At 31.9% G+C, this 13,341-nt stretch overlaps 1 protein-coding gene across 7 annotated transcripts in view; it reads left to right on the top strand.

Moving 5' to 3' along the window:
• The first annotated feature begins 34 nt into the window (after positions 1-34).
• LOC122536937 (chitin synthase chs-2) overlaps positions 35-13,341 on the top strand; it is a 43,090-nt gene continuing 29,783 nt past the window's right edge. For all 7 annotated transcript variants that reach the window (XM_043669757.1, XM_043669730.1, XM_043669739.1 and 4 more), the window contains exon 1: positions 35-393. The gene's annotated coding sequence lies outside the window, so the exon portion shown is untranslated. The remainder of the gene's footprint in view (positions 394-13,341) is intronic.

The following is a 13,341-nucleotide window of genomic DNA, read 5'->3' on the forward strand; positions in this document are numbered from 1 at the left end:
GATCCTGAATCGCTTCTGGTACCTCTGGTAGATCGCGGCTAAGCCAGTCGCTCGCTCGCCGCTCACCTAAACGGCTTTCACCTGGCCGATTACGAAGATCCTTGGTCGTCGACCGCCTTCTGAACGTTATTTCTCGTTCAACCGTTCTCTCGATCGGTGCGTATGCACACGAAAATTCCGTGGCCCGGTGGCCGGTGATCGGTGATGGACCCAACAGCCGACATGTCCTCTGGACGTTGAATCGTGTGTTCCGTTTCCATGCGATCAGAGGGGAACGAAGGACACTGCCAAAACTGTCAAAAGCATCGTCGCCAATCCTGATCCTGTCGGTCCTGCGAAACGGTCCGATCGGTTTCCACTTCTTCGGCTGGTGGTTTCACTTTCATCCGGCAGGTACGTACGTGGGTTATTTTTTTTTTTTTTTTTTTACCGTGCTCGTTCATTTCGCGAAGAAACCGTGGAGAAAGTGTGGGATCCGCTGGTGATTTTCGTGACGAATGTGCGCGCGGCGCAACATGGCCTTCCATCCGCGAATATTACTTCCATCTTTGTCATTGTTTCGTGCGTGTGATTTCTCTAGCGGTTGCGTTGGTCCATCGGTGACCAGGCGAATTCCAATCGGTTGGAGATCGTGGTCTCGCGGCGAGAGAGTACGTGACCCGTTTCTTTCTTTCTTTCTTTCGAAAGGGGGGAAACGTTTTCTCTGGCGCGAGCTGCTGGCTTTCTATTGTACGTCGAAGCCACGAGGGTTTCGTAATTTCGTGAATGATCCGATCGCATCCGACCGCCTTGCTATCCGATAACAGCTGTTTTACTTGGCACTGCTCGGCAACGCGGCCGACGATTTATGCTCGTCGGTGGAAGGCGATGAACCGAATGAATTATGGAAATGATCGTTGTTTGCAGTGTCGAGATATATCGGCTTGGTCGAGTTACATGAAATTACACTTGGTTTGTTTAGGATCTTTGTACGGCAGGTTCATCATTATATCTATGAATATGCATAGCAATTCCCCCTTTTGTCTTCTCTTTCGTTTCCCTTGATGGATGTTACAATTTATTTATATCAGATGTATTGCTAGGAATTTCATTCTCCGAGTTCATTGTTTTTATAGTATTATAGTATAGTATATAATATTATTAACAGTTTTATTAAGGTATGATTTTGAACACGAAATATGACAATCTTTCATACAGTATAACGATATGTAATAACTTTCTTTATGTAGTAAAATGTTCATAATTTTGATTTTATTTTATTTTTATGATTTATTTGAGTTTAACGCATTGCAGAACTCATAAGTTGTAATAATCTGGAATTTCGCAGGAAAATGATAAAAGTGTGGAAAAAGATTTTTTCTTAAGAAATTACATTCCGGTAACCGTTCAGCATACATTTAATTTTAAAATATTCCGAAAGCGTCTTACACTATGTCACCACGAAATACGTATTATTATTGCAAAGTCACAAATTGCATTTACACATGAACCTAGAAGTCTGTATTTTATTTAAAACTCAACAACCAAAGAAAGCGAGATTTATATTTTAAGGGTCAATGAAACTTTTAATTAAGCGATTGGGAACAGTTTCTGGTCCGTTGTAACGAAATTACGAAAAGAAAGTGTGACAAGTATCGCGTATTCTGTTGATCATGGCGTTGAAAAATACGATGTGGCCCCAGATCACTGAGAATTATTACGCGGGCCAAAAAATATTTCTCGAAGTATTATAATTTTAATAAGTATGTAAATTTCTATGTCACATATGAGAAATTTAAAAAATGTAGCAATAGACAGAAAGCACAGATTACTATGCAATTCTTAATTTATTTTAATTTATTTTAAATTATAATTTAAAGTGTTAATTTCAGTTTTAATTTGATAGTTTTAGCACTGTGCAATTTAGCTTTAATTAATCCTAATATTTAATCATTATTATTCTAAATGCAATTTAAATTTAGCATTTAATGTTTTAAAAAAATCTCTACATAAATTTCATTTCTTTTTTCAATTGTATCGGATTTGCACGATTTATTTCTAACCAGATTATGCGCTATCTAATTTTTTACAAAGCATCAACTCAAAGTATAATGCAAAATGTTTTAGAATTTACATGCACATACAATTGCAGCTTAGTGGTTATTAAATCCAAGGGAAATAAAGAAAAAAGAGATTCGTGTCGTCCCCGTCGTACGATTTCGCTGCCTAATTATGGGAATGCGTGATTTCTACGTCAGCACCAGCGATTGAGATTTCATTGATCATTTTGCAAGACAACACGCGAACGTACATATAACGGTATTGCAAAAGAGAGGCGAAGGCGTGATGGTGGAAATTAGATATTTATAGGACGTTCTCTGACGTGTTGCCGACGTTTTCTATCTCTCTTTCTGTTCTCGCTTTCGTTGATTATTCTCCTTTTTCCCCTCCCGGCTTGTTTCGAGAGACTAGTTGGCGAAGAATCGAATAATCGAAGAGAATCGTCTAGAAAGCGCGATGTTCTTCTTGCTCGACTTTTTAAACGCCGCATATTGCGCGATGCATGTTATTATGTTTTCGATTGCACGTTGCATAATTGGCAAAGAAAGTGGCTCCTCTCGCATTTCGTCGATAGATCGAAACGTATAGAAACTTCCATGCGAATAGTATTCGTTAAATAACAACTTATTAATTTACTAATTTATTGTTAATTTACTGACTTTCACTCCCTTTTAAAGTTTTGCTTCTATTCAGTCTACTATTATTATTATCCAGATTATTACAAGTTATTATAATGTTCTATAATGCGTTGAACTCAAATAAGTCATAAAAATGAAATAAAATCAAAATTATGAAATTATTATACATCGTTACACTGTATGAAAAATTGTCATATTTCATCATACCTTAATTACCTGTTATTAATATTATTTACGAACGGTAAGCTTTAATCCAGATTTTTTGGATTTTTCTATTAATATCATTAATTCCCCGAGTTATTATTTATAAAAATTTGGAGTCAGAACAGTGATTTATTATTACAATTCTGTAATTTCAATTTCAATACTCGATATTAATCGTGATCCTGGTAACTACTGAATAATTTGAGAGATTCTTCTATCTTGAATGGCTACTAACAATATACTTTTGCCATAAGTGTTTTTTGTCGATCAAAAAGATATGAAAGCTCTAAATCAGTCTACATATTTGTATAGTGTTTAATCAACAAATGGTAATGTAGTGTCGTTTGAACAGGTGAATTTCTTCGTAAATAGCATAAAAATCGAGTTATACCTAAGAAACGATATTGAGAAATGAATCTGACTAAACTATCTTTTATATTCTATTTTTTTTTTGCTACAAAACATACAAAATACAATCGTGCTGTTTAGAAATTACATATTCATATGTCTGGATTTTACAAATTTTATTCAATTCGTTTAATTGTCGTATCATTGTATTTTTATTAATATTCAATAATTATACTGCTATCAAACGATTTTTTTGTAAATTCAAATTCGTAGAAAAAAATTGCTGACATTTTTCACATAGCAAGTGTTTCTTTCAAATAAGTAAGTAGTATTTCTTTCAGAGCTTTGATCCATGGTACGATTCTTGAGTGATAGTGTTCTAGAAAAATTCCTTATCATTTAATCAAAAACCTTTTCTTTGTAATGAAACTCACTATCATCTGTCTTAGATCACTGAGGAACAATATGTCGAGTTTCTATGTCGATAGTTGAATACTGTCTATTATAGTTACCGTTAAAGATGGATTGTTCGTCAAAGGATAGAAAAATGTAGAATTTTTATCAATATCGTTTTATATCGTCTGCGATATACAGTCTGAATTTTTGCTTTTAATAAAAATCATTCTCTTCTGAATTCTTTGCCAGGAATATTGACATTGGCCTGTATACGTGTAAATAGTATTATAACCGATCGTTATCGGTTTTATCTCTTACATCGAGTGAGTCTACATCATGTTCGCTAGATGTGACAAATCGCGCAAATAGATTGAATTAAAGGTTATCAGTTAGTGAAGAAACACTAATCGATAACGGGGACGTACACTACAATAAACTTGTAAATGCAATACTTTATCTCTGGAATTTATTGCAATCGATAGAGCAAAGAAGCATGATGTTACAAATATGACCAATTGTAAGCTAAAAGAGAAAAATAATAATTCAACGAATATACGTGCAAATCGATTTTTTAATATATTTCAACTTAACACGAAAATAATGACTTCCACATAAAATAAATCTAATTGAAAGTTTCTTGTTTATTCTATTTTTCTATCACTTCGTATCTTTCATCAAAAAATTCAGACACATGTAGTTTTACGTTTCACGAAGCAATTTTTATTAACATTTTTTGAAATACACATCTAAGTATGAACGAATTTATTAATGCATTTATTTAGTAAATTTTTTAATCACATAAATATATATTTCTACACATAGTTTTTAATATTTAATATAGATTTTTTAAAGTCGGAAACAATCACAAATGTTTTCATTGTACATTCCTCAGATTATTAATAATTAATTTAGTTTAATTTGTTTAGTAATTGTTTTACAAATGGGCATTTTCTTATCGCAAAATTTATTTTATAATTACTTGAATGTCACAATCGTCAATGGTGAAATAATACAAATTAGTAATTGAACGCGATTGAGAAATCATTGTTAAACTCATTATCGGTGTAACTCTTAGAAACGGATTGTTTCTCGTCGTTGAAAATCCATTACTTCCTCTATGATCAAGGTAACTATTTTTTCACATAAAAATTGTGTCTAATTACATTGAATTGTCCGAGTGAAAGATGATACATTCTTCTGCGCGCGTGTATCAATAATACTTCCGAGAGATTTCAATGTTCGTGCCATCGATAGACGTAATCTAACTTCTAAAGTTGCTTTGATCTAACTATTCACTGCAATATCGTATATCTGCGAACGTTATTACCTTTCTGTTACTCGTTGGGGAAGCTGGTTTGTTCTTTCAGTTATTCTGGGAAAATAAAATAGTTCGGATAAATTTAAATATTTGATTTTTTAATTGGTGTTGTGATATTTTTATATTGATTAAATTAAATTTTGCTTGGAAACAGTGATGTCAATTAGAGGATTTTTTAGAAGCTTTGAAAAGCTCGCAATGCCAATTTAAATAACAGGCTAATTATCAAGTAATATAAAGTTCATACAAGTGATAAATTCAATAAAATTCGATTTCTATTCATTTTATAACTTTCTTTTGTTCGTTAAATACAATTCATATTTTTGTGCATGATATTACACGTAAATGTAATCTTTTTTTTATCTTGCGACACAGTGAATTCTATTAACATTTATTATTAAATTTTACTAAACCTTTCAATTAAAATATAAAAAATGTTGTCAAATTTCACTTCGTAGAATTACCATTATACAGTGATAAATTAAAACAGAATGTGGTTAATCATTTTCTACGAGCATTATTTGTCATCCAATAGGATGATTTGTAAAAATTCACACATTCTGATATCATTTATCAAGTGTGTCGTCTCGATCATTCTTTATATCATCATTATCGGTCAAAGTTAATTTAAACTATATGAAAACTAAAAAAATACAAGTCAGTAGCTTTTACTCAGCGGAAATTATCAAAGGAAAAATGTTCCATGATCTTGTAATAATTGTCAATGAAACTTTATACATCATCCAACTGTGAAAATTAAGATCGATGAAAAAGGAACTTACATTCAAATAAAATTGCACAAATTTCCATTAAATAAATTATATTTTAACAATGTATAAGAGAAATCGCTAATCGCTTATATGATATCGAAAGAAGAATCCTTTCTTTCTCACGATTAAACAGCTTAGTATTTGACGTGCCATCCAATAATAGATTACGCTATTAATGACGTTGCATTAGTATTCACGCTCATGATTATATACTCATGGTAAATTTCGAAATTATAACGTCACCGTTAATGTGAAAGGTAAACAGACGAAAGATTATGCATAGATCATTATGAATTTGATCATTATTAAACTTAATTATATAACTACGACATATTGTGAATATTATAGCGTGGACACTAGATAGAATTCCAACAGATATATATTAACATTTGAATACTATTTATATTTATTTTCTCAACATTAATACCTTATTAACATTTGAATACTATTTATATTTATTTTCTCAACATTAATACCTTATTTTTCACGCCGCGTAAGAGCAAACATAAACGAAGTGATGTATGTTTTAAAAGCCAAGGAACATTAAAAGTGCAACGTTAAGGGGATTTTCGCTGGAATATTTATGGTGCGAGGAAAAGCATTCATGAATGTTACACAAACGTAACGTATGGGAATAGTTAGCAGTACAAGATGCGATCACTATTAGAATAATTTAGTAGGTGAAATAAATTCTCATTTAACTGTTTCCTTAGTAGTGCTCGTAAAAACTGTTCATTAAATTTCCTAGTTTATGAAGTTGATGAACATAATTTCAACTTTCATTTTACATTTTTCGTTCAATTCAAAATCCTATTATTTCTCGAAAACGTATAACAATCGTTGTAATCTTTGGTTTTATCTTAGACAGATCTCTGGTTTCAAGAACAGTGTTTCTTTAACAGAGCCCGTGAAAAAGTGAATTTGCAAAGATGTATGTAGCTTAATCATTGTCTGGTGCTTTCCAGCTGGCGAAGTTAATCGATATTCTTTTCTGAACGGCTCATTTTACATTTTAACGCGATTCTAAATCCCGCCGTTTGTCAGAAATATCACGGAATATCCGCGATTAAGTTAATCATTGTAATTTATAACGAGTTTTTACACGAGCTCTGTTTAAATTCTTGCTTAAGCTCATTCGTGCTCGTGAAAAATTCCAATTCTCAAATTCTAATTTCCTTTCAATATTCAAATTCTGTCGTTCATCGAAAAATCACACCGATGTTCTCTTCACGTTGAATTTTTCACGCGGCAGACTTTCGAGGAGGTGTGTTTCGCGCGGCGTTAAGAAAGCGATCATGAAGATCATGCACGACCAGAGTCAGGTGAATCACGCACGTCGCGTGGGAATCACAGAGACACGGCAAACCCATCGGAGAGGCTGCGATATAAAAGAGGAAGCGGGTTACCGGATACGCGGGAAAACTGTTGATTCACGAAGAAATCGCGACACGAGTGGGACAGGTTAATCGTCGCGCGCCTCTTTGTACGCGCCTCGTGGTCGTCCAATCGATTCGAAATATCCTCCCGTCGCAAGGTCATTCCTTTCTCCCTAGGCTCGCGTTCTTCTGCGAAACTGTCTCCCTTTTCTTCGTCCCGTGATTCATTCGCGCGCGATACCGCTGAAATTCCATCGCCACTCGAACCATCGATTGTTCTCTTTTGTACCTTTTTTTTTCTTTTTTTCTTTTCTCTGTTTTTTATTTTTTCTCGTTGACATTCTGCGAGAAGGAGAGGGGCACGAGTTCCGTGTTCCTTTTGTCTGCTGGATAACAATCTCGAGCGCGAGATTCTTTCGGCTTGTCTCTGCGTGAAATTTAATCTTAAAGTAATCTATTTTATTGAGTAGTGTACATTAAGAATTACGATTATCAAAGATATTTTAATAAATGTTTCAATTGTTTTAAGAGTTGGCATATTAAGATTATTTTCTTTTAAGATTATTATTATTATTTTATTAAGATTATTATTATAATTTTCTTTAAGATATTTATTAAGAAGTAAGTGATTTATTAAAAAACTAGATTATTTTCTTTAAGAATTATTATTATTTTATTAAGATTATCATTAAGATTATTATTGTTATTTTCTTTAAGATATTTTTCAAGAAGTAAGTGATTTATTAAATTATTAAATTTAGATTATTTCTTTTAAGAATTATTATTACTTTATTAAGATTATTTTCTTTTAAGATTATTATTATTATTTTCTTTAAGATATTTATTAAGAAGTAAGTGATTTATTAAATTATTAAATTTAGATTATTTCCTTTAAGAATTATTATTATTTTATTAAGATTATCATTAAGATTATTATTATTATTTTCTTTAAGATATTTGTTAAGAAGCAAATAATTTATTAAAATTATCAAATTATTTTTAAAATATTAAGTCAATATTATTAAAATTTTCTTTTTTAATTTCTTTGATTTTTTAATCTTGTGATAAACCACAAGAGTGGTTTATCGAGTGCTTTAATAAATAATGTTTCGGTTACTTCAAGATTGGCGCATTAAGAATTTACTTTAATTTTTTGAAGAGTATTAAGGAATTTTAATTTCTAACGTGTGATAATTTTAATACCGAACGTGTGAAGGTCAATTGTTTTTCCACTCTTTGTTTAAGACATGATTCCTTCTCGCTTCGTGCCTCGATACCCAGGTAGGAGTTGCAATTATTGTAAACTGCACTGATAAAATTACAAGAATAGACGAATTGTTATTGCTATCGGTTATAGTTACGAGTATATAGAAATGGTTATCGAAACACGGTTTTATCGTAGCAATAAAACTCGTACTGAATTTTCTTCTAAAAGTCACTAAAGCTTACTGTTGAGTTAAAACATCAGATTTTAGGTTCATCGGGTTTTAAATTCTTTTTAAATAATAGACAACATTAACAAAAATGAATGTTTCTTTTCTGCCATACGAGTCATTATTTTCTCGAATTTTCAAATTTAATGGGACAGTCTGCACTCTGATACACATGAAACGAATCTCATGGAAGATTCTATATTCTGGTACGCAGTCGATTCGATCGGTAGGTGTAGCGCGATGTTTTGAATCGCTGTCATCGGTGTCACAGCTACAAGGAAGCGTTACCGTTATCTCCTTCTGTCGAATAATCGAATGACTGGCGTTAGCATGCACTATAACCGATTCAAAATACACCTCGTCCATCGATGACCGAGAGCTTTCTAATTAATCAAACTTTCTACAAATAAATTATAGTGATTCGATTACGAAGGAGAAACTTGCAAATCACACAAGAATGCTGTAGCAAGGAAAGAATCGGAACAGAGAAATGTGTTGTATAGTAGAGACCGATATTGGACAAGAGTGAAAATTAGGACATGTTCGTCGGAAGAAGAATCGAATCGTCGGTTTTGGAGAGCTCGCTAAAAATCGTTTGAAATCACTCGACATTTACAGGTACATTCGTACACTTTTCCTAATACAAAAAAAATATGTTTATAGATACATATATTTCGTAATATTTCCTAATTATATGTTATAAATATTATTAAATAAATATTATATTAAACATTAAATATTTAATAATATTATATTAAATATTATTAAATAAATTTATTAATAAATATTATTAGATATTATATATTATAAATTATAAATTATTAATAATTTCCCAATTATATATTAATTAACTAATTTTATATTTAGTTATATAGTTATATTGATTAATTTACTAATTAAAACATTTATTCACTCTTAATAGTCGAAACAGTTCTCAATAGTCGAGTTTTTCGTAACAGTCTTTAATCAATACACAATTTAATTAAAATCTTCCTTCACGCGTTTCATTTCTCTTTATCTCGATTAAAAATTATTCAACATTGCAAGACAGGAGTTCTCTTTATCTCGATTAAAAATTATTTAACATTACAAGACGAATCGTTCTAACACAAGATATAAACCTTGTACAAAAACGATTGAAAAACATATGAAAATTGCGAAAATGAAATTCTTCTACGAAAATAAACATAAATAAAGTAAATAATAAATCGTTAGAACAAAGCAGAATGAAGCTAGAGAAATGAAAGCGTCAGCTCATTTTAACTGCAAGCTACTTGTTAGAAACGAATGCCAAACTTCCCAATTTATTATCCGCCAGAAATGTTATCCGGTTATCCACGCAGTTCGTTTTACGCATGCACGGCCCGAAAAAGGAAACGTCGCGACCGAATAGCATTCGAAGTAGGCAGCCGGAGAAAACGGAAAGTTTCGCGGGAAGTCTAAAAGTTGAATTCCTCGTTAAATGCAGAGGCAAGTGGTCGTGAAAGCCAAGCGAGGTTGGCTAGACAGGGGTTAAAGTATAGAGGGAATTGTTCACAATTCCATGGTGGACAATGACTCATAGGACAACGGCCTTACGACGACGAAAAGTGGTAGTCTAGGGAGTAGAGACACGCGGCATAATCGCGCAGAGCCTCACCTTGTGTTCATGGTATCGTCGTTGCACGCCTTGACGTTTATGCATACAAGTGTAACTTACGATCGAAATAAAATATCAGAAGAATAGAGTATGCGCGGTGCACGCAAATAGGACCTTGATAACGTTACACGCGGACGTTCCGTCGTGTTTCTCCGCAGCTATCTCCTGCCTTTTCCGCTGATTTGCACGACACTCGGATCGAAGGGATACTTTGCCAACATATGGAGACTGTTAACTTTAATCGGATACTTCGTAGCTTGTATTTTTACCTCTTGACAGATTTATCGGCCTGTAATGTTGCGTTGAAAAATCGAGGAGCCCGTTTTAAACTTTGCAACGCCAACTGCAACTCGATATCGATATTACTAAAGTAATCTACATTCGCTCTCGTGAAAATTTACGATACGTTGGCATTTGAAAAAAAAATATTAATAATGAAGAACTTCTTTAACGATACTTTACATTTATTTAATATAACGATGCCAATGTTTTGTTCATATTTCTTGGAAAAAGATTTATTTTACCCGAATAGAAAAGGACGTGCCAGACTTTTGTACGGGAATGTGTCTCGACGTATTGTCAATTCTTTCAAGAGGAAAGTTTGAAATTTTGACATGCAGCAGATCAGTGTGCTGTGCTGTACAGTACTCTCGAGGAACTCTACGTCTCGATGTTGAATTCTTTGCATCTGAAATTTTCGTGAAAATCCTCGCATGGAAATTCTATTTTCTACGGGGAAGAGGTTGAGTCGCTGGATTTCATTGGTTATGTAACGAAATGCAAACACTCGGTTGCCCGAGCACGCGAATTCGGTATTAACCAAAGTGTAACTGTTTGGTTTGCGATGAAGATTAATCGACGAACAGTAGTTATTGCCGAGACTAGGTGGGCAAGTAGAATAGGACGGTTAGAGAGATGACCATCGATTAAACGATAGTTTGTTACAAAGTAAGTGATAAATTAGAGACGATTCTTAAGAAAAAGTAACTAGGACGCAACGAGTCCAGATTACATTGTTAGTTAATAAGCCTGATTGACCGATATTAGGAAATTCGAGATTTTACATAGCTAAAGAGAACTCGCGTAGTTGATTTGTGTTTAATAAATGTTTTTAATGTTGCATTATTTCATTTACAATTGCCACAGAAGATATGGACATATCCTATTTATTATATATATATATATGTAATTATATAATAGTAGTATTTATATAATAATTAATTAACTATGTTAAATTTCATGTCGTTTTTAGAGTTCAAAATTAATTTTACATTCAATTTAAAATGTTCGAATTATGTTCTATATCTGGTATTTGCAGAATGTGTAAGTAGTATAATTATAATATAAGTTATATAAATATAAAAAAACAAGCATATTGGAATTTTCAATTACATTTCTGAACTTTGCCCTTTGATTCAGTATCGCAAACATCATGGAACCTGAATTTCTTAATTAATCCAACTAAAGCACGAAACGTTCGAAAATTCCACAGCAAATAGAGACCCGGTCGAAGCCAGAAGAACGACCTTCTACGAGAGTCAACATGAAACAAAACCTGCATAAATAGGAACCCAGCTAACGTCGGAAACAAAGGAGAGTAGCCATTTCCAAAAATAAATTTCGAAAAACTCGATCGTAATTTCAAATTATTGGTTAATCAGAACGAAACGAATCTTTTCATTCCATTTTATAATATCCTCCTCCCAGATATATCCCATCGACGCTACGTTAGCGCATTCCATTTGCAATTCGTTTCAATTAACATACGACACTCAATTCTACTTTTGCGATATCAGGGCTGTGAAAGGAAATTCCAAGGTTTTCGCTTAATATCTTTACATCCTCGTTGTGTCCCGCCCCTGAATTCTACAATTCAATAAAATTTAAAAGTTGTTTGAATAGTGTAATAAATTGTCTGTCGGTCCTTCACACGGATTAAAAATTGTCAAAATTCTTCCACGAAGTGTAGAAGACACCACCAATCCGAAAATCTAATTAATTAACAAAAATTTATAATAAATATATTCTTGGAGTATATAAAATATATATTTATATTATATTGTATTGTATTATATATATTTATATTTTTTATATTATATTTATATATTATTTATTAATCATTTATATTTATATATTATATTATAATATATGATAATATAATATAATATATAATAATATATATAATTTATTAATCATTTATATAATTATATTATACTCCAAGATATATTATATATATACTATATATGTATAAGATATATATTTTCATAAAGTTTCAACAGACTGACGCATTTACACTGTTATGATAAATCGTTGCCTGGTCCTTAATGGGTTTAAAATTGCTGGAATTGTTTCAATATATTAAATTATAATATATGATACTATAATATAATATGTAATAATATATATAATTTATTAATACATTTATATTATATCATTTATATATTTATATCATATTATATATGATATAAGATATATATTTTCATAAAGTTTCAACAGACTGACGCATTTACACTGTTATGATAAATCGTTGCCTGGTCCTTAACGGGTTTAAAATTGCTGGAATTGCTTCAATATATTAAATTATAATATATGATACTATAATATAATATATAATAATATATATAATTTATTAATACATTTATATTATATCATTTATATATTTATATCATATTATATATGATATAAGATATATATTTTCATAAAGTTTCAACAGACTGACGCATTTACACTGTTATGATAAATCGTTGCCTGGTCCATAACGGGTTTCAAATTGCTGGAATTGTTTCAATATATTAAATTATAATATATGATACTATAATATAATATGTAATAATATATATAATTTATTAATACATTTATATTATATCATTTATATATTTATATCATATTATATATGATATAAGATATATATTTTCATAAAGTTTCAACAGACTGACGCATTTACACTGTTATGATAAATCGTTGCCTGGTCCTTAATGGGTTTAAAATTGCTGGAATTACTTCAAACAGAAAGGCAATCGATCGAAGTTGTTATTCGAGCGTCGATCGACAACCCTGAAACGAGGATCGCGGAAAGCCGTCGGGGCAATGGAGGGTGAGGTAGGAAAGAGCGTCGAGGCGGCCGGGCAAAGGATACGTGGTACCTGGTGAGCGGCGTGCCGAGGGGGTGATACCGAGGA

This window comes from Frieseomelitta varia, unplaced genomic scaffold (assembly GCF_011392965.1).
Source record: "Frieseomelitta varia isolate USP_RPSP 00005682 unplaced genomic scaffold, Fvar_1.2 scaffold_160, whole genome shotgun sequence".
Lineage (NCBI taxonomy): Eukaryota > Metazoa > Arthropoda > Insecta > Hymenoptera > Apidae > Frieseomelitta > Frieseomelitta varia.